The following is a 21,711-nucleotide window of genomic DNA, read 5'->3' as shown; positions in this document are numbered from 1 at the left end:
AAATCAAAAAAGACCCAGGAAGAAAAAATTAAGTCAATGGTAACTAAGGTTTGTAAAGACAATTACTGAGAAGACAAAAAGAAGAGGGATTGAAAGGAACGAGAGGGAGATGTCCCTACAAACAAACACCGAGGCCTGCTGGTAGATAAGGCCAGATATTGATAGGTGAAAGAAGCAATGGGAGGAACAATAAATTTCATAGGAATTCTGTAGAAAAATGGCTTGCAGAGCAGGGCCACATAGATAGAATATATGTGCCCAACCCAGCCTTTGTTACTGATCCCGAAATGTCCTTCCCAGGAGATAAAGAAGGGCAAGAGCCAAGACTGTAAGCAACATAGAAGAATTAAAAACAAGATAGGGAAATCACACGGGCAGGATTTTAGCTGATGCTAGCAAATCGTGGTTAGAAACTTACAGCCAATTAGCAAGTTAAAGTAGGCGCATGAGCGCAAACAAATAACCAATCGTGTACCAGTGTGTTGCATGAACAATGCTTTTGTCTATAACAATGCTTGTTTCATAAGAATAAACGAAGTAGCACCAATACCTCTATGAGTGCGCGTGCTATATTCTGGCGACTCTCCACATCTGGCGCCCGAACAGGGACAACAAAGACAGTGCTCCGAGCACGAATATTGTGAAACCGCTAGTGGATCGGCTACGATCGTGCGGTGAAAGCGGGGAGAATCGCACAGCGGAGACGTGACGGCTGCAGACTGAGAGTCATAGTCAGGTGAGAAGGGTCGCTCCCTTCCCTCCGCCGGGTCATGAGCATGGATATAGAGTTTGCTGCGGCACAAAAGCTGCTCCTTAATATTTTCACTAAGCGAGAGGAAGGAGTCAGAGACAAGGACTTAGATAAGCTCGTTTCCTATGCTAGGAAGCATGGTTATCTTAACACACCCCCTCTGCTTTTTGCCGTGACAGCATGGCGAGAGGTGGGAGAATTTTTATGGGATCAAACAATACAGAGCAAAGAAAGCAAAGACCTGAAGGCTCTAGGGGTAACATGGCGTTTAGTGATCAACACCTTAAAAGCTATGAAAGCAGAAACGTGTGTAGCTGCAGCAGCAATACAAGCTATTGCTGCACCTGCAGTCCCTACTCCAGCAAACGGTGCTACTGGGACCGCGTCTGCCCCTTCGCTGCTGAAACAGACTGGGGAAGAAATGAGGGGGTTGTTTGGTGGATTGCGAGCAATGAAAGGGCAGAAAGCAGAATCGTGTTCTACCGTCTCTGAGCTACTCAGAAAGTACGAAGGGTCTAACCTGAAAGAACTGCTCAAGAAAGGGACTGCTGCAAGCTGAAACCCAGGAGCGAAAGCGGAAGTTGCTCCGAACTTGAGTTCCAGTCAACTGGCACAAAATGCGGAAGTTGCAGAAAGCACCCAGGTGGGAGGCTCCACATGTCGTCCATGCCTCCCTCCGCTGCCACACCCACCCACGTAAGTAATAGTGCCCAAAACACAGCCTCTGCCCAGTGAGGACGAAATGGAAGACAGCTCCAATGAAGAATTGGAGCCAGCCAAAAGTGTTAATCTGCAAGAGACAGCCGCCAAAAGCAAGAAGGAACTCAGGGACACCATAAAGGAACTGAGGGCCCAATTAGAGCAAGCGATGAAACACTTGGAATAGCGAGTAGATACGGTCACTCAAAAAATAATGCAGCCAACGGCTGCCCCCTCCAGGTCACAAGAAATACCGCAGCATGTAGGATTAGCAAAAGATGCAGCTCAACTACCGCAGTGGGCTTCCCAGCCCCCTGCTTCCCAGCCCTCCGCTCCTAGCGAGGAGCAGTGCCAATCACTACCGCCACCTTACTGTACAAGCCCATTCCCTCGCTGCAGCTGCTTCGCCTTTGGCTTGTCTTTCCCCTGCTTGGAAGCAGCACTCTTCCCTTGGAGGCGTCCTGAAGCAGTTTGAAATGTATTGCAAAATATTCTCCACATTGGTGCACCTTTGTTATTCCTTGCAGAACTCTCTGACTGTTTTCTGAGTGAGAGAAGCCTTGATGTCAATATCCTGCCCCCCGGAAGCTGCCGGGGGACGGGACGGCAGTGAGTCCCGGGCAGGTCCTGCTGGGGCGTGTGAGGTGCCCTCCCCCCCAGAGGCTTTGGGCTGCCCGGCTTGGCGTGGGGCCGAACAGAGGAGCAGGGCCAGCTCCGCCCTTTTTTCCTCCTCGCTTTCCCCTGTGCAGCTCCCTCCCCCCCCTCCCCCCCAGGTGACGCGGGCGGGCGCCAGCTGCGCCCCGAGGGGCCCTTTCAAAGCTCCACAGATCGATTCGTGAATGTATTTTCAAAGTGCCTTTTTAATTAGTGCAACTGAGTTGTATTTTGAACTTGTTTCCAGCTTTTCGCAACAAGAAAGCCTTGCAACAAGATAAATGAACTGATGGATGATATCACCTTGATTAATGAGAACTTGGGCCAGGGGTTGGATTCCTTGCTGAAGTCCTTTAAAAATGTTTTATATTAAGTATACCTCTGATGTTCATGGAGTCTTAGCCAAATGTAAATTGTTCAAGTCACTTTAACTTTTCCCAATACATTTTATCTCAACTCTACAGAATTGGTATATGAATCACGACAATCTGCTTTATTTGTAGCCTCTATTGTGGAAGAACCTCAGTTTCTCTCTCTCTAAGACCTTCCCAAAATTTAAGAGTTTTCCTCTGCTTGCAGACTGCTAGCATCTGCTCTTCAAAATAAGGACTGCATGAGTGCCGAGAAGTCAGTTCTTCAATCGGCAAGTTTAATAGATGTATCTTAAGTATTTAATTTGAACAAATAATTTTATGTTTTGCTCAGTTACATATCTATTACCTCAGCTTTATTGTGATGTGCAAATTGAGGCTGTAATGTCATCCAACTCTGATAAAACTGAGAGATCAATGCTAAAAATCACAGGGCAAAATTTCTCTTTTCCCATAGGGTAAAATTTGTTTTTCTGTGACAACCTAGTAGCTCACAGAGTTGCATTAGCACCTGCCCAATAGAATGTTTTGAGGATGTCTGAGACTGCAGCTGTGACATTGACATGCCTGAGCTAATTGCAAACACCTTCTATTAGTCCCTGAATACACCTATTTTCTGTGATCCCATAAGGAATCAGCAAAGTTAATTTTTCCGGCTATCTCCTCAGAGCATCATTTATCCTTATGTGCATGATATCTTGGTTTACGGACAGGCTCGGTGTCTTAGTCCTGCTCCGCATAGATTCGGGTAGCCTGGACACATTAAGTAGAGTGGATATTAACTAGACAAGATGTAAAGCTATAGCAATTAACTTTAAAGCCTGATGTCAAAACATCTAATGAATTACGACATACTTACCACACTTTTCTGACCTTTCCAGTTAATCCTGCAGAAATTCAAGCCTCTAGGGTTCTTAGTTGCCGCTGTCTCATTTACAACTCAGTTGCTTCCTTGCATATTGTTCATTTATGCTTAATTGCTGTATGATAAATCTTCAGTAGTTTTCTTGATGGAGTCAAAATGAATAAAACTCTGCTATATCTGAAACTTTTAAAGTAATACTTTCAACTTTGAATCTAGTTTTAGTAAATTTAAAGTTCAAAAGATGAAAAGGCATCCAAAGTGACCCCTTCACTAAATTCAAGGGAATTTTTTTTCACAGGTATACCTTGAACAATGTCTGTGTGCATGCAAGTGTGAAAAGGCTGCAGCAAACATACTAAGAATGCTGTTTTACTTTTTAAGTATTTTAGATTTCTAAGTTAAGCCTGTAAGTGAAGCTCTACTGTGTTATAGTGAATTTTATATGAACCAGTTACTAAATAGTTTAAGTTACCTGTTAAGTGCCATTGAAGTTAAGTTCTGTTAATTGAAGTGAGTTTAAGTTTTATTAAAGGTACATTATGTTAAGTTTAGGTCAAGTTAAGTTTAAGCAATTGTTATTTTAAATTCCATTAAGTTTGAGTTCAATTAAGGTTAAGTCTGTTCAATTTAAGAGTTGCTCAGTTTAATGTTTATTAATTTTTAAGTTCTGTTAATTTTATGTTATGTTAAGTTCTATTAAAATTAAATCCTGTTCATTTTTCAGTGATGTTAACTTTAAGTTTTGTTAGGTTTACTTTTTGTTACGTTATGCTCATTTATTTTAAAGAACACAGTTTTTCTGCTGTGGAGATAAGATGAAGATTTACAATGAAAACCTTCCTGATAAAGATTTAACCGTGTAAACACACGGTCTGTAGAATCCTTGCTGTTGCCAAGAATTCTATGGGTCTAGTTGTTCTAAATTGGTTGATTAATATTACTATTCATAACAATCTTTGCAGTTTTATCTTCCATAGGTAGCACAGAAAGAGTGACAATTTCAAATGATGCTGCACATGCACAATTCCTTTACATATTTTCAGTTTGTTTATAGTACCATTGATTATTTAGTTAAAGTTAAATGACACTGCCGGCTGCTTTAGAAAATTCCACATAACCTTGTGTAGTTATCTGCAAAAACTGTATCATTTTAAGACACTTTCCTAATTGATATTAATAGAGGCTTGTTTGTAAGATGTTCTAGGGAAACCCTTCCAGTTAAGGCCTAAGCTCCGGCCAAGCCCTGGCCCTGGCTGGTTAGGAAATATGCCACCAAACCCAAGTGTTTCTGCACCAAAAATGTAATCAAGTCATTTTGACTTGCTGATTTAGGCTTATGAAAGCTGGACCCTCTTCCATGTAAGCTTGGAATCCTTGACCGGGAAAGGTTCTCCAAGCCCTGCCTGTGGAATGAGGTTCCCCAGCGATTGCAGACTCTGAATGATGGCAAAGTGGTTAGGCAATTAATGTATTTTCTTAAGTAAGCTTATTGTTTCATTCCATGACACCTTTGTGTCATTCTCTTCTTATAGAAGGAAACACATCTTGCCAAAAACAAAAAGGGGGAGTGTGACCCCTCAAGCAATTAGACAATGCAATATTTACACTAAAATTTTATGTGTGGGAAAATGTCATTTTGCTTTTTAGAACAATTATTGTTACTCTATTGACGATTCTGGATATGTTGTTAATGTAATTATGTGAATTCACTGGGCATAGCTTGCCTAACCTCTGTTGTTGCAGCATGGGCCCCAACACAGCCCAAAACGAATGTATGGGTCACTCTAGCCAACCTGACGGGACAAGACGCGATTTGTCTCGCTTTCTCATCACCTGGCAACCCCTTTTCTACCTGCTTAGTTGGTATCCCTCTAGACAATTGGCCATGCCCTTCCAGCACTCCTACCTGCAATTGGACAAATCTTAATAGCACAGTAGATAATTGGGACACCTGGATGCCTCACCTTCCCATAGCCCCGAACGAGCCTCAAGAGCTAGAGTTATTAGAAGCTGTACGAATGACCTTTAATTGGACAAGCAAGCAAGCCAAAGTAAACGGTACAGCAACAAGCATAAACTCTAGCCTGTCAGTATACAGAAATGCCAGCACGTGGTGCCAATATGCCTCTACCAAACTATCTGTGTCCACAAATAACCCCATATCATTACCAGCGGGAATGTTTTTAATTTGCGGAGACCGCGCGTGGCCCGGCATTCCCTCCCGATTACGAGGTGGACCCTATTCTCTAGGGAAATTAAGGTTATTAACCCCCAAGACTTCAATGATACTGAACATGTCCCGACGACATCATCGAACAAAACGAATGGCTCACGCTTTCTCCCCCGACTGTAAATCAAACGTCAAATTCTGGTCCCCTGAAGCCATTATAGCTGCCTCCTTGTTGGCACCAGGAGTAGCTTCTGCTGGCGCCTCAGCTCAGCTGAACAAACTGGGTTGCTAGCTAGCTAGAAAAACTAACACTACTTCTCGAGCCATTTCAGAGCTACTGCTTGATGTTGATTCAGTTAGACACGCTACGCCACAAAATAGAGCTGCAATAGATTTTCTCTTATTAGCCCAGGGGCATGGCTGCAAAGAGTTTGAAGGAATGTGCTGTATGAACCTTTCTGATCACTCAAAGTCCATTCACTGGCAACTTGCCGAACTGCAGCACCTGTCAGGGCAGCTACAAATAGCCGATGGCCTAGGGCTTGCTGGGTGGCTGAAAAGTTTGGGAATTACTAGATAGTTCAAAGACCTAATCCAAGCAGCTGTGCTCATTTTAATTGTAATTTTGCTGTTTTTAACAATTTTGCCATGCATAGTGCAGTGCTTACAGCGCATGCTAGTAAGGACGGTCAATCAAGCCTGGCTTGTACAAAAAGAAAAAGGAGGAATTGTAGAAAAATGGCTTGCAGAGCAGGGCCACATAGATAGAATGTATGTGCACAACCCAGCCTTTGTTACCGATCCTGAAATGTTCTTCCCAGGAGATAAAGAAGAACGAGAACCAAGACTGTAACCAACATAGAAGAATTAAAAACAAGATAGGGAAATCACACGGGCAGGATTTTAGCTGATGCTAGCAAATCGTGGTTAGAAACTTACAGCCAATTAGCAAGTTAAAGTAGGCGCGTGAGCGCAAGCAAATAACCAATCGTGTACCAGTGTATCGTGTGAACAATGCTTTTGTCTATAATAATGCTTGTTTCATAAGAATAAACGAAGTAGCACCAATACCTCTATGAGTGCGCGTGCTATATTCCGTCAACTCTCCAGAGAATTCCATTAATTGACACAGACTGTTGCTCACCCAAGGCTGTGCTAAATCCCTGCACTGAGAGAAAAAGAACAGAGACACAAAGAAAAAGGGGGGGGAAATGTACATTAGCAGGGGGTCTGTATTAGGTGATTTGGGAAGTCTGTACCTGTCAAGTACCTCAGCCAGTGGGGAAAGAGAGAGGCAAATGCAGCCAGGAAATTAGGATAGAAAGGAGGCTGCATCCTCTGACAATTTGAGAGAGACCCCATGGGAAATTGTCCCATGACATCTTTCTTTATTCGAATGAAGTTACATGACTCCTCTGTCTCCTGTTTGGACATAAACCTCTGGTGTTTGTGGATTAATTTTCCTGACAGACCCTTCTGTTAGCCTAATCTGTGGTAAAGATTCAGATACAGCAGACTTAGACTTGGTCGCTCCAAATATCAGGGGGCCGGCGGCGCTGGTGGACAGGGGAGGGAACCTCCTTTAGCTGCTGCCCCCACTGCCACCAGCACCTCTTCCTGCACCCCCAGGGGCAGGAAGGGGGGAGATACTCCCCACAGCATCACCACCACAGCCGGGGAACTTTTCTTGAACACAGACTGTAAGAGCTCTGTGGAAAATGCAAAAGGAAGAATCAGAAATTGGGCTCATGAGAACTTCTAACTTCTTGCTGCACTTTTAGACAAAGGCACAGTCATGCCGGTGGCTGAATCCCCCGGCCCAAATGTGTGGCTGTGGGCTCCTCTGGTACAGTGAGCTGGGTGAGTTTGTCCTGAGGCCATAATCTACTAGTATTTCTTTAGTTTTATACTGTGTAGTAAGTAACTGTGATTAAGTTCTTTTGTCTGTTATCTTTTGCCTGCTTAATAAATAATTCATTTTTATAAATTGATCTGAGTTTCTATCATTATAACTCGCTGGCCAGTGATTCCTTAAATTTAAACTTTTGCCAAAATCTGAGGGCTCCATGAGTAAACTTTTTCTGAAGCTTCCACTTTCTCTCTGTGACAGCCAGCAAACCAGTAGCTAAAAGTCTTAAGTTAAAATCAAGTTGTTGAGTTGCATTTAAGCCAACTGCTTTGATTGGAAAACCAGGATCACAGTGTGATGAATTTAGGCTTTCCCATGAATTATCTCCTATATTTTGAACAGCAAATGCCTGAAGAATAGGTGATATTAATGCCAAACAAATCATAAATTCCTTTGTAGCTTTTTGTAGCATACAGAATGAGAATCACTCGCTGTATGCAACATGAATTCTGTCTTTATTACAAAGCCAAAGTGTATATACACTTTTCAGCATATGAAGTTGTCTTAGTTGTTTTCTCAGCCTTTCACAATTCCTCAATACATCTTGTCAGGTTTGACAGCTTGCTTATTCTTCCCAGGGGAGAAAAGGAAGCCTACTGATCTGCTTGAAATCCTGTGCTGATCAATACTTTTTGGCATCTGGTTTTTCGGTTTCTCATGGGATCTTGGGGACCTCTTCCTCTGCAACTCCACATCTCCCCCTTCTGTTTTTATTGAGGTCATATATAAAGCTAAGGAAACCACGACTTGTTTTTGTGTATTTTAACATTCTTAACTATGTTCATAAGGACAAGACAGAGAATTAAAAAGGATATTATTGCCAAACAACCTAGTCCAATGAAAATCCAAACTTGTAAATTTATTCCAGAGAACCAATTTTTCAGATTCAGCAAGAAAGATCATTTTTTAGGTCTGTCAACACCTTTTGTTCCTTCAGAGCTTGCAAAGCTCTGAGCTGATTTTTTAATTGAGTGTGAAGTGAACAAATATCTTGTCGTAAGGTTTTATCAAATGCCCCCCTGGAGATGACTTTTGATTGTCTCCCAATTCTGTTCCATTTCATTCCACGGAAGAGGCATTGCACACAGAGAATTATGAATGTGTCCCCAGTCACAGAGAAGGGATAGGTGAGTTTATTGGGCCTCAACTCTTTCGCCTACCCATAAAAGAGCATTTTCTAGGGCATCTAATGTGGCCATTATTTCTTGATCAATTTGTTCTTTGTTGCGGTTTAGAGGATGTTGCAGCAGACTTTACCCTAGAGCTTCTCTACCCAGCCCGGTTCAGTGCTTTAGTGCTCTAAACCCTCTGTCCCAGGGCTGGACACTGCGCTTTCACCGGCCAGGGAGCTATAAGGTTAGCTCTGGTTCGTCTGCTTCTACAACCGGCAGTGATAAAGGAGGCGAGGAGGGTCTATGCGTTGTGTCCATGGAAGATGTTTATTCGCATGGTGTAGCAGAGGCCAACGACCTCCCCGAGGCAGAGATGCCTCGAGGGCGAAGGCCTCACATGCACAGCCACATGTGGAGCATAAACACACGTGGAGCATAGACGGCAAGATAGCGGAGGGTAAGGGGTTTTATAGGGAAACACAGAGGGGCAGGGACAGCACACAGGCCCAGTGACCTCTGGGTACAGGGGAGGTACAGGGGCGGAGTTAGGGTACAGGAACCAATAGGAGAAACCCGACGGAGTGGCCAGGGCCACGTGGGGTTAGGGTATAGGAACCAATAAGGAAAACTGGGGGCGTGGCTAGGACTATGTGGTGTAGGGAAGGCAGGACAATAGGTGACAAGTACAGTCGTTAAGAAAGGGGTGTGGGGAACTTGCAGCCATTATCACAATAGTTCTTGTGTTTGAATTTCTTTTGTAATATTAGTTAAAGCTTGTCCCATGGTATGGGCAGTTTGAATTGAATTTGTCAAGGTCGCAACAACCACAGAGGCTGCGGTTAATATTATTACAGCAGAAACAATAGCAAAGATTAGCCAACCCAGAAATTTGTGAACTTGTTTCTTCCTCTTTTGGATTTCTTTTTGGACTAGTCGGGATAATTGTGATATGCCATCTTTTCCTTCCCAGGTTCGAGTTAGATTTATAGGTACCCAGATTTCAGGTCTTCTTTTAAATGGAGGAAGGACAGAGTAATTACGCATATCATCATAGGTTACACATGATTTAAAAACAAAAGGGTTAGCAGATAAAAAATCAAAACCATTTCTATAATCTACTGAAAAGTTATTAGCTAAAGCAAAAACATAGGGGTGTGAAGTACAAGTCATTAGTAATTCATCCTGTAGTAGTGTTAGATTGGCAATTGTGGCATTCTTATCTATTTTCCCCTGGTATATCTTATTACCAAAATCAGGTAACAACATTTTCCTTAAATGTTTATGAACACGTGATTGATTATTGTCTAAATAATATTGAATTAATGGCCCAGCTAATCCTCCATCATGCCATACAATATTAAGTTTTCCTTTTGGGATGGGAGAATGGTTGCATTAGTCCCACTTTCTCTAAAGATACCATGTGGACCCAAATCAATTATTTTTCCATGCTGTAAGAATTGTTGTTGTGGCCGTTGTCCTATACATGATGTCCATTCCAAATGCTGTATACTGGAAATGGGTGTAAAACGACATTTGGGGAAAGGAGGTAGGGTGGCATCCACAGCTTTGTTAGAGATAGACAGACTGGCTGGTAATGTAATAGCAGTCTACTTTTTTGCAGTTTCAGAGTGTACTTATAATAAATGTAGTTGCATAGAAAAGTTAGCACAGGGTAAGGGTAAAAGGGTACTTATTTGACTCCACATTAAGCATATCCACGGTAAATCAGTAACATAAGTGGCATTGCTAATATAGGTATCTACAACATCCTGATCTAGGGGAGGAAGCCAAGTTCCTCCTACCCATTCCATTCCATTGTTGCAGGGCGGGGGGGGGGGAGGCTGGATCCCACTATGTCAGAGGTCGGAACAGAGGTGGCTCAAGAATATGTGCCCAGTAGATTCTTCCTTCCACCGTATGATAGCAGTATAGCAGTAGAAAAAGGGCAAAATTCATTGTTGTCGTCCCTAGCTGGGTTTGATATATCTCACTGGAAACCAAAACGGACCTGTGGACAGGGAGACACACCCATAACCCCTCCCCCTAGCTAACAGAGGAACTGGACCTTTCCATTGACCGCTATGTACATCTTTGTATGTAACTTCTGGGTGAAGTCCTTCCACATTGGCAGTCTGACCTAGGCATCTCAGTAGTGCTGTCAAGTCATCTCTAGTGAAGAGATTCAGAAAATTTAAAACGTAGGTTGCCTTGTCAAGCTGCTCTTGAGGAAGCATACCTACTGGGTTCCCCCTTTTTTGTTTCTGCAGTGTGTTTTTTAATGTGTAATGTGCCTTCTCCACTATGGCTTGTCCTGTTGGAGAATGTGGGATACCTGTAACATGTTTGATACCCCATGTGTGTAAAAATTCTTGTGTTTTATGAGATGTATATGTGGCTCCTTTTTTTGTTTTTATCTGTTGAGGGACCCCCATTGTGGCAAAAGCACATAGCCAGTGTCTGGTGTCATCTCTAGATTTCTCTCCTTTGTGTGCTGTTGCTACAATAAGACTTGAAAAGGTATTGATGGAAACATGGACATATTTAAAAGTCCCAAAGCTCAATATGTGTGTTGCATCTGTTTGCCAAATGTCTTTATGTTTCAACCCTCCTGGGTTTGTACATAGTGCTTGTGGCAACGAAAGAGCTTGCTGACATTGTGAGCAAGTATTCACTATATCTTATGCTTGTGGCAGAGTTAAATCAAATTGTTTTGGTGATAGAAATAATGAGAAAGTTTTGCCTGCTCTAATTTGTGTGGTACAGTAGCTGTCATAGCATGGGCATCTGCTTTAACATTACCTTCCACTATAGGTCTAGGCAGAGTGGTGTGGGATCTAAGGTGCAGAATGTAATACTCTTGAGACTTGTGAAGTAAAAGGTTGTACAAAGTGGTTAAAAGCACAAAAAGATCTCTGTTAGAGACTTCCTTCAGGAAGGAATGCTCAATTCTCTCGATGATTCCTGTATGTCCTGGGGTGAGGGTAATCCTGTGTATTCCCATATCGTTGTTCTTATGCTCAGAAAATGTGGTCCTGCAGCTTTAACTGCATTCAGCCAATGGGAAGAGAGCGGGTTGTTTAAAATCCTTCCCCAAGCCTCTCTGCAGGGGAAGCGAGGCGGAGAAAAAGGCACTCCTGGGACTGGCTGGAGGTTGTTGTCGACTGTCCCGGGTTAATGATAAGACTCTCTCTCCTCCGAGAGCGAAGGGCCCCAACACCCCCTCCCCCACCCACAACAGAACCTCTTAGATGGAAGTGAAGAAAAAAACTATTTATTTGACAAAACCACGCAGAGTGCCCTGCAAGGCACAGGGAAAGGGGAAAACCAAGGTGAAAAGGAGTTATTCAACCTGATTAAAAAGTCCTTTTCTCAGACGCAGCCCCTCTCCTCCTCGTCCCCCCCCGGGGCCGGGTGGAGCTCCCTGGAGAGCTCTGCTGTCCTCTGGCCCTCCTGGGTCTCCGGGTGGCAAAGCAGATCGAAGAGAAGGGGTCCAAACGAGGAAAAAGAAAAAATGGGGAAAAAAGGGAACAGAGCTCACTCCGACCCCCGTCCAGCACGCAGTCTCTGCCGGGCGACGAATCCTCCCCCGGAGCGAGGCTTGGGGAAAATGTTTTCAAAACAACCCGCGTTTCTCTCTTCGGCTGGGTGTAGTTAAAGAGACAGGACCACACATTTTTACACATTTTTTTTCTTTCTTGGGCATATAAGCCAACGATAGGGGATAAAGGATTATCATAACATCAATCCAAGACATCGACGCTGCGAGTTTTTCCCTGGGGGTGCCTCTTCGTCATCTTCCTTTTTGGACCCTTTTCTCTGATTTGCTTTCTCGCCAAGAAAACCCAAGGAGCCCCGGAGCACGGCAGTCGAGAATCCTCCAGGGAGCTACTGGAGCAACTCCGCCCAACCCCCGGGGGCCCCCGGAGAGGGGAATCTAAGCCTGAGATGAGGACACTAAGGCTTACCACCTGTTAAGTTTAATAACTCCTTTTTCCCTGTTTTCCCCTTCCCCTGTGCCTTGCAGGGCACTCTGTATGTTTTGTTAAATAAATAGGTTGTTTTTTTTTCACTTTCATTTAAGGAATTCTGTTGGGGGGGGGAGGGGGTACCAAAGCCCTTGACTTTCGGGGAGAGGCATTTGTTCGGAGCGCTCTCCACCTAGAGATATTTGTCTCTAATCCGGGACACTGTAACATAAAGAGAATCACAAGCAATGTTCATAGGTTGCTCTGAGAAGAGACAAAATGCCTCAACTATGGCTTCCAGCTCGACCAACTGGGTGGATCCAGGTTGAAAGGTTATCGAATTTTCCCACTGTCCCATGTTGTTTTTCCACAGGGTCACTGCTTTGTGTGTTTTTCCTGACCCATCAGTGAAAATAGTTTTTGCATCAGGGATAGGCGTCTTTGACTGCAGCCTCTGCTGTTGAAAGGGGAGCTCCTTGAAGGATTGTAGCAGAATATGACAGGGCACTGAATGAGCAAATTGTTCATTATTATCAGCAAAAGCAATTTGAAATAACAGTGAGTCCCTAAATAGGTCTTCTAATTCCGTAGCAGCAGTAGGAAGGTGTATGATTACTGGATCAAGTCCTAACAGAGTCTGGCATCTAAGCTGTCCCATTGATAGCAATCAAATAACCATCTCAAATTGAGTGGTTACAGTTTTTGTGAAGGTGTGAGGTAGAAAAATCCATTCTAGTAGCCAGAGACAATATTCATTGTTGCAGTGGATTGGCCCCGTATAACTCCCTGCCTTTATCCAATTTATGATTTATGTTCCAGAATGTTCCCTCAACAAAACATTCCATTGGTTCAAAGCTCTGTACCCTCCCTTGCAATACGGTCATTGGTTTGTACCCCTGTCCTTCTCCCTCAGACCTTCCCTGGTTGGCCCTCCGGGGCTGGACATGCCCCGTCTCCCCCCCCTTTTTAATGCTGTGCAGCCTCTAGTTCGGGGCTTTTGCGTCCCGGATTCCCACCGCCTCGATACCGACCCCCGTTCTCCGCCCTGCCTGCCTCCCCTGCGATCCTACAATAAACCTGCTGGAATCCCAAGCGCAAAAGCCTGTTGGAAAACACAGTTTTCCAGCAAAACTTATGCTAACTAAACAGGCCTGAGCAAAGCCTCAGCATAGTCAGGCCTCAGTAAAAATCCTAACAAGCTGTTATGAGAAACTAACACCTGGGAACCACAACTGTGTTTCTGAGCTGTGGGAAGAATGTCATGGGAAAGAATAGGGCGTCAGAAGTGTTATGAGAAAAGGATAAGGGAGTCAACAGGAGGATCCCTGAGTGTGTGAGAACAAACTGCAGATACGTGTGTAACTATAATTAGTAACATCTGTAATAGTATATAAGTTTCTCGTTTGGTGAAATAAAATGGAGCTTACTCTATATCTCACATTGAGACTGCCATGAGTTCCCTCTCGTCGTTATGTCAAAAGCCTACACCTCTTTCGTTTCTACCGCTTTCCCAATGCGTTACCGTTCCCCTGGGCGCAGCACCCACCCGTGTGCGTCACAGCCGAGGCACGCCCGGTCCGTGTTCAGCGCGACCGACCGCCTTTCGTTGTTGCTTTTGGCGATCGGCAGCTTTTCAGAGGGCAAAGCAGCAATTCATCACATTGACCAATGAGAGCATAGGGTTGAAAAGAGTACAGAATTAGCAACAGCCATAAAGGCAAATTCGGGTTCTGACGTGTGGCGAAAGATTGATTTTGTTGCTCACATGTGCCAAAGCCTCTTGGGCAGTCTTTGTTAAATGCCATGGGGAGGAAAGATCTGGGTCCGCTTTTACCAATTGAAACAAGGGGGATAGTTCCACTGTGGTGATTCCCAGGAAAGGGCGAATCCAATTAATAGTGCCCAGTAACTTTTGTAAATTGTTCAATGTGCGTTTGTCAGTTTTTAAAGTTACTGGCTGTGGGGTGACTGTTGTCTCTAGCAATTTAAAGCCCAGGTATTTCCAAGGAGGTTCTGTTTGGATTTTTCTGTGGCTACATATAAGCCTCTGCTGGCAAGTGTTATTTTTAAAGCAGCAAGACAGTCTTTCAACAGTAAAGAGCTGTCAGAAGTGATTAAAATATCATCCATGTAGTGATATTGTTGCAAAACTATGAATAAAAACTTTAGTAGTAGTCATGCTAAGGCTTGGAGGGATCAGTAGGCCTGAGTGTAAACACTGTTGTGTAGCGAAGTTGCCAGTAGCGATCAAAAGGATCAATAGAGCATACTGATGAGGGGAGAAAGACTTGTCTAAGGAATGTAGCTATAGAACAGTTTGTTTATTTAAGTAATCTGCTAAGTGGAGTGTGTGACTTATCTAATAGGGTGTAGTAGATTAATGATGATAAAGAATGTTCAGTTAACGAAAAACAAAGTCACAATGTAATCATAAATCAGGTTGATGTGTCTAGAAATCAAATTCGTTAAGATGAAGCAATTTGGAAAGAAAACATATATATACTCAGTGATTTGTAGCAGGTTTGGGGCTCTGACTTTGGACATTAGTCCTCAGGTCCCCAGGGCCCTCAATAAAGCACCGCATAAAATAACTTCGGTTGTTTTGTGTTTCCTCGGTTCGGCAACAGTTTTCTGGCGACCGCGGCAGGACTCCGAAGGTGGCTGGGGCGGTTCACGTCCTGATCTACTCCACGCCGGCACCGGGTGATTCTCGGGGAGTCATCGGTTCGTGCCCGACCCCCGCGCCTGTCGGACAACTGCAGGAGGTAAGCCCGTAAGGTGCTTTATTTGTTTAATACTGGGTACCTGCCCATAAGACGAGGCGGCGAACCTCGCAGGGTTGGGTTATAGACGTCTTGGGGATGCCTAGGCGCTGACCATAAGACGGAGCGAAAGCTACGCAGGTTCAGCACTTGCCCCTCGCGGCGACGAGAAGTGGCAAGTTGGTTGGTTTGGTTGCTGTCCTCTTTCTATACTTGGTGCTGTTGAAATCTGTATTCTCTGCATGTTACCTGTTATTCTCTGCATGTTACTTTCTGTTTTGCTATGATGCCTTTTAAAACCTTTAAAGCATTGGTGCAAGCTAATGGTAAAGTACCGGGGAACACCCCATTAGGATGTTTGCTGGGAAGATGGAAAAGTGCTGGGTTTTACCAGGACTTAAGTAAAGGAAAAATGATAGATTTTTGTAATCATGTGTGGCCTCTCTATGCTTCTGAGGGGGGACCGGAATGGCCTGTCAATGGTACTGTTGATGAGAACATAATTAATTCATTGATGTATTATCTAAGGGATAATGAGAAATGGGATGAGGTACCTTATTTGGATTTGTTCCGTTATTTGGGGTCTAAAACAGAATGGCAAAAGGAGTGTAGTATGCTATTGTTGCAAGCAGGGACTGATGAAAATGAATGTATTGGGTGCAAAGCGCGTGAAACCTGTGTGAAATGTGCAGTACGGTTTTCTAGTCAAGGTGAAGATTTATCTTTAATGGTTGCCCCCCCTTGTCCTGTTCCCTCTGCTGCGCCGTGCAGAAGTGGGGAGGGAGACATAGATGATACTGATACTGATGAGGATGAGACTAATGAGGAAAATAATATACAATCCCCGGAAGGACTTGGAGTAAGTCATACCTCAGTCACCCTCCGTCCCCAAACTCCTTCCCCAAGCTCCCGAAGCATACAAAGAACCCCATAGCGGCACGGACTAGACAGGGAAGGCGGAATCAAGAGGAACCCCGAATGATAGCCCCCTTAAGGGAAGCCATGGGCCCCCGTGGTGAGAAAGTTATTATTAAAGTACCTTTTTCTCCAGGGGATTTGGTGATTTGGAAACAATCAGCTGGGAGTTATCGGGAGGACCCCGAACGGGTGGCCAGGGTGGTGAAGATGATAATTAAAACTCAGAATCCGGATTGGAATGATTTACAAGTGTTATTAGATACATTAATGGATTCTACAGAAAAAGAGATGGTCTTACGAGCAACCAAAGAACGAGCTAGGGAACAACTCCGGTTACGATTGATAATGGGGGAAACAATAGATCAATTGGTCCCTGGGGATGATCCAGAGTGGGATCCAAATGAGTTAGAAGGTTTACAGAGGTTAAAAAGGTATCAGGAATTATTGATTGAAGGCGTCCGGACTGGGATGCCTAAAACCCTAAATTGGTCTAAGCTATACTCAATAAAACAAGAAAAGAATGAATCCCCTTCAGCATTTTTAGAGAGACTTAAAGAGGCAGCACGGCGTTTCACTAGTTTGGATGTGGAGAAGGAAGAAGGTCAGTTACAATTGGCATTGTTGTTTATGGGACAGTCACAAGAGGATATTAGGAAAAAGTTGCAGAAATTAGAAGGGGAAGACACACGACGCTTAGATAAGCTGTTGGAGGTAGCTTGGAAAGTTTATAATAATAGAGAAAAGGAAACGGCTAAACGACAACAAGCCGGAATTCTTGCAGTAATTCAGCAGTCTGCGGTTCGGGGGGGGTTAAGGGGCCGGGGAAGGGGAGGAAGGGGAATTGGACAGGGAAGGGGAGGATTCGCTCGGGGGAGAGGAGGATTTTTAGTTGCAGGGATGAGCCAGGGTAGACAGGAACAGTTGGGTCCTAATCAGTGTGCATTTTGTCATCAATTCGGACACTGGAAGAATGAGTGTCCGATAAGAAATGGGATAGGGATGAGTAATGTAGGGTTGATGGGAGGTTTCCCCGTACCGCCGGTAGATGGCGCCCAGACACAAGCACAGGCAATGATGTTAGGAAACTATAGGGATCAAAGCAGACTAGACCGGGATCTGAAGGTGATAATAGAAATAGGCGGACAGGAGCAGGAATTTATGGTTGATACAGGGGCTACTCACTCAGTTTTAAATAAACGGTTGGGACCCATAAGTGACACAACTATACAGGTAATAGGAGCTACAGGACAATTGGAGGAAAGGCCTTTTCTACAACCCCTTAATTTAAAATTCGGAGGAAAGGAACTGGATCATCAGTTTTTGTATATGCCAAACTGCCCCCAGCCTCTGTTTGGACGGGATTTGCTGTCTCTATTAAATGCTAAAATTATATTTGAACAGGGTCGAGTTAAATTGGAAATTCCGGATGAAGAAATAGGGAAAATATTTGCAATAAAGGAAATGGACCCGGCACCGATCCCAACAGAGATTGAACATGCAGTGGTACCCTGGGTTTGGGAGGCGGGAACTCCGGGAAAATCAAAGGTTGCCCAGCCGGTGGTAGTTGAGCTAAAAGAAGGAGCTAAACCGGTTAGGATAAAACAGTATCCCATTAAAGCAGAGGCTCGGCAGGGAGTAGCTCCGCTGATAGCACAGTTTACAGTGCAAGGATTATTAAAGGAATGTGAATCAGAGTATAATACTCCTATATTCCCGGTGAAGAAACCAAATGGTAAGTATAGATTAGTTCAAGATTTAAGGGCTATAAACGAGATAGTTAAAGACATTCACCCGGTGGTTGCCAACCCTTACACATTGTTAACATCTGTATCGGAACGATTTAAATGTTTCACTGTGATTGATTTAAAGGATGCCTTCTTCTGCATCCCACTGGCAATAGAGAGCATGAAGTATTTTGCCTTTGAATGGGAAGAACCAATGACAGGAAGGAAGAAACAGCTCACCTGGACCAGACTGCCTCAAGGATTCAAAAACAGCCCTACCATCTTTGGTAATCAATTGGCAAAGGAATTAGAAGAATGGAAAATGACTCAGGTGAGAGAATCTCCATATTCTTATGTAGTATTGCAGTATGTAGATGATATTCTTTTGGCCACAGAAGACAAGAAGGTATGCCTCCGATTAACTGTTGCATTATTGAATATGTTGGGGCAAGCAGGATACAAGGTATCCAAGGAAAAAGTACAACTGGTCAGAGAAAGTGTCCTGTACCTAGGATGTGAGCTAACACAAGGCCTCAGACGTTTGGGGGTTAACAGAATTGAGGCTATATGCTCCATTCCACTCCCTAGAAATCACCAGGAGTTAAGATCCTTTCTGGGAATGGTTGGATGGTGCAGGCTATGGATTCCGAATTTTGGCCTGATAGCAAAACCCCTATATGAGGCTCTAAAAGAATCCCAATTGAAATGGAATCCAAACAGGGAGAAGGCGTTCCAGGATTTGAAACAAGCATTAAAAGAAGCCCCGGCCTTGGGGTTGCCAGATTTAAACAAAGACTTTCAATTATATGTGAATGAAAGGCAGAAACTAGCATTGGGAGTTCTAACCCAGAAGTTGGGATCCTGGAAGAGGCCTGTGGGATATTTCTCCAAACAACTGGACACTGTAAGTACCGGTTGGCCGTCATGCTTGCGGGCCGTTGCGGCTACGGTACTTCTCATTCAGGAAGCCAGGAAACTTACCATGGGAAAAAGAATGACGGTGTATGTTCCCCACATGGTACTAGCTGTCTTGGAGCAAAAGGGGGGTCATTGGCTATCTTCCAGTAGAATGCTGCAGTATCAAGCTATTCTAAGAGAACAAGATGACATAGAACTCCAAACGACTAATCATATTAATCCAGCAGAGTTCCTCCACAGTGAGATGGAAGAACATGAGCTCTCCCATGACTGCGTGGAAGTGATTGAACAAGTTTATTCGAGCCGACCGGATTTGAAGGATGAACCCCTGGATGCTCCAGACTGGGAATTATTTACCGATGGTTCCAGTTTTATGGAAAACGGTACCAGGTATGCGGGATATTCAGTGGTTACAGTTACTCGAGTTGTGGAGGCACAAGCCTTGCCACCAGGTACGTCAGCCCAAAAGGCTGAGATCATTGGACTCACTCGAGCCTTGATATTGAGCACTGGGAAAACGGTAAATATTTGGACTGATTCCAAGTATGCCTTTGGTGTGGTGCATGTTCACGGAGCACTATGGAAAGAAAGAGGACTTCTTAATTCCCAAGGGGCTGTAATAAAACATCGCACAGAAGTGTTAGCATTGTTGGATGCTGTACACCGACCAGAGCGAGTGGCCGTTATGCATGTCCGGGGACATCGGAATGAAGAAGGAAAAATCTACCAAGGTAATCATTTAGCAGATGTAACTGCAAAGCAGGCAGCTCGTCAAGTATGGACTCAGATGGCTCTTATACCAACTAAGGTAAACCCTGTTACACCTTATATGCAACAAGCTCCAAAGTATTCACAGGATGATGAGAAACTAGCCATGTTATTGAAAGCTCGGAAAGGAGCAACAGGATGGTACACAACCAATACAGGACAAGTAGTTGTTCCCATACAGATAATGAAAGCCATCCTCATAGCTGAACATAACAAAAGTCATTGGGGAGCAGAAGCATTGGTAAAATTTTTGAAGAATGAAATAATTTCCAATCAGATGTTAACATTGGCAAAACGGGTGAATGCAATGTGCCCAGTCTGTTTAAAGAATAATCCTATTGTCAGGAAACAGATTCAGATGGGAAAATTACAAGTAGGACCAGAACCGGGAGATTATTGGCAGGTGGATTTTTCAGAATTACCCAAAGCACAAGGGTATAAATATATCCTGGTGTATGTGTGTACCTTTTCAGGGTGGCCAGAGGCCTTTCCATGTAGGACTAATCAGGCAAAAGAAGTAGTGAAAACTCTCTTGAAAGAGATAATACCTAGATTTGGAGTACCTTTGGGGTTGTCATCAGATAGGGGTCCTCACTTCATTGCTAATATTGTGCAGGATGTAGCACGGATGTTAGATATTGCTTGGAATCTCCATACTCCTTGGAGACCGCAATCTAGTGGGCAAGTAGAAAGAATGAATCAAACTTTAAAGGGCCAAATTAAGAAAATCTGTCAAGAAGCCAAAATACAATGGCCTCAGGCTTTGCCACTTGCTCTCCTCCGAATTAGAATTAAGCCAAGGGAAAGGTTAGGCGTGAGCCCCTATGAGATACTATATGGAAAACCTTACCATGCAACTACTTTAAAAGGAGACCCGCATGTGGTAGGGGATCAGGCAGTATATAATTATGTTGTTTCTCTGCATAGAGTTCTCAGTGCCTTGCGTGGAACCCTGCAGTGGAACAGACCTCTTCCACTGGAAAATCCTGTGCATGATGTTCAACCAGGAGACCAAGTATACGTGAAGAACTGGTTCACAGACCCACTGAGAGAATCATGGGACGGCCCGTATCAGGTGATACTAACAACATTCACAGCAATCAAAGTGGCCGGAATCGACTCCTGGATACATTACACGCGAGTCAAGAAGATGCCAACTCAGTGGGAATCCCAAGTCGTGTCCCCCACGCGATTGAGTTTACGAGCAAAATGAAAATTGTAATTGCTGTATTTCTGGTTATGCTAAAAATATTACCCGTTGATGAACATGTACTTGTCACTGTTTCAGATCCTGTAATCGGAGCAATGGAAGGAATGACTGTAAACTTGACTTGTGAAATCACTGATGACCAGGGAGCTGGAGTCGATGAGATAAGTACATATTGGAGGAAAGAGCAAACACTCACTAATGTTATCAATAGTACATTTTGGGATAAGGACACACAAAGAGGCAATACCACATTACAGCTTACCAACGTTAGCATGGAAAGTGCTGGGATATATACATGTCTGGTAAAAATTAGGTGGAGTTTTGATTATAAACGAATCGCACTAGGGGTTATGACATGGCAAAGCAACTCGGCAATAAAAGTCTCACCATACCAAGCATCAGTTGACATGTGGGATGGTCCACCCTCAAAAATAAATTGCTCATTCACAGCCCAACATGAATGTAGCAGCATGTTCACGGTTACTTGGTGGAAATTAGCTAGACAGATAATGTGGGAAAGGCCGGAAGGAAAGAGTGACCTGCAGGCAGGAAGCGATAGTGGACTTGGATGGTTAAATGATACTCAGGCACGTGTAGGGAAAAATGAGGGATTATATCTCTGTGTGATAAGTTGTGGTTCTATGATGGGGTACGGGAAGAGAGAAGTACAAGGAAAAAGTCATCTAATGGATGGGTTAAGACCTACCCATGGAATTTACCAGGCGGTCCGTGGTGCTTCTGTAGTTTTAGTTTGCCAACCAGAGCGTGGAATTGTTTTCTCTGAGTTCGGATGGTGGTTTAAGAAAGGAAATGTCCAGGAAGGGGGGAAATACCAATTAGAGAAGCGATCAGGAGGCATGTTAACTTTAGTGATACAGGATGTTCAACCAGAGGATGAAGGGACATATTGGTGTT

At 43.9% G+C, this 21,711-nt stretch overlaps 1 long non-coding RNA gene and 1 pseudogene across 1 annotated transcript in view; both read left to right on the top strand.

The window, feature by feature from the left end:
* The window catches only part of LOC146425649 (uncharacterized), a 563,016-nt gene that overhangs the window by 261,949 nt on the left and 279,356 nt on the right, over positions 1-21,711 (top strand). The window lies entirely within an intron of this gene.
* On the top strand, positions 1,369-6,227 carry LOC146425653 (uncharacterized; annotated as a pseudogene).

This window comes from Lichenostomus cassidix, chromosome W, assembly GCF_008360975.1.
Source record: "Lichenostomus cassidix isolate B80296 chromosome W, HeHo_3.0, whole genome shotgun sequence".
Classification (NCBI taxonomy): domain Eukaryota; kingdom Metazoa; phylum Chordata; class Aves; order Passeriformes; family Meliphagidae; genus Lichenostomus; species Lichenostomus cassidix.
This window is presented reverse-complemented; position numbering and strand designations above follow the sequence as displayed.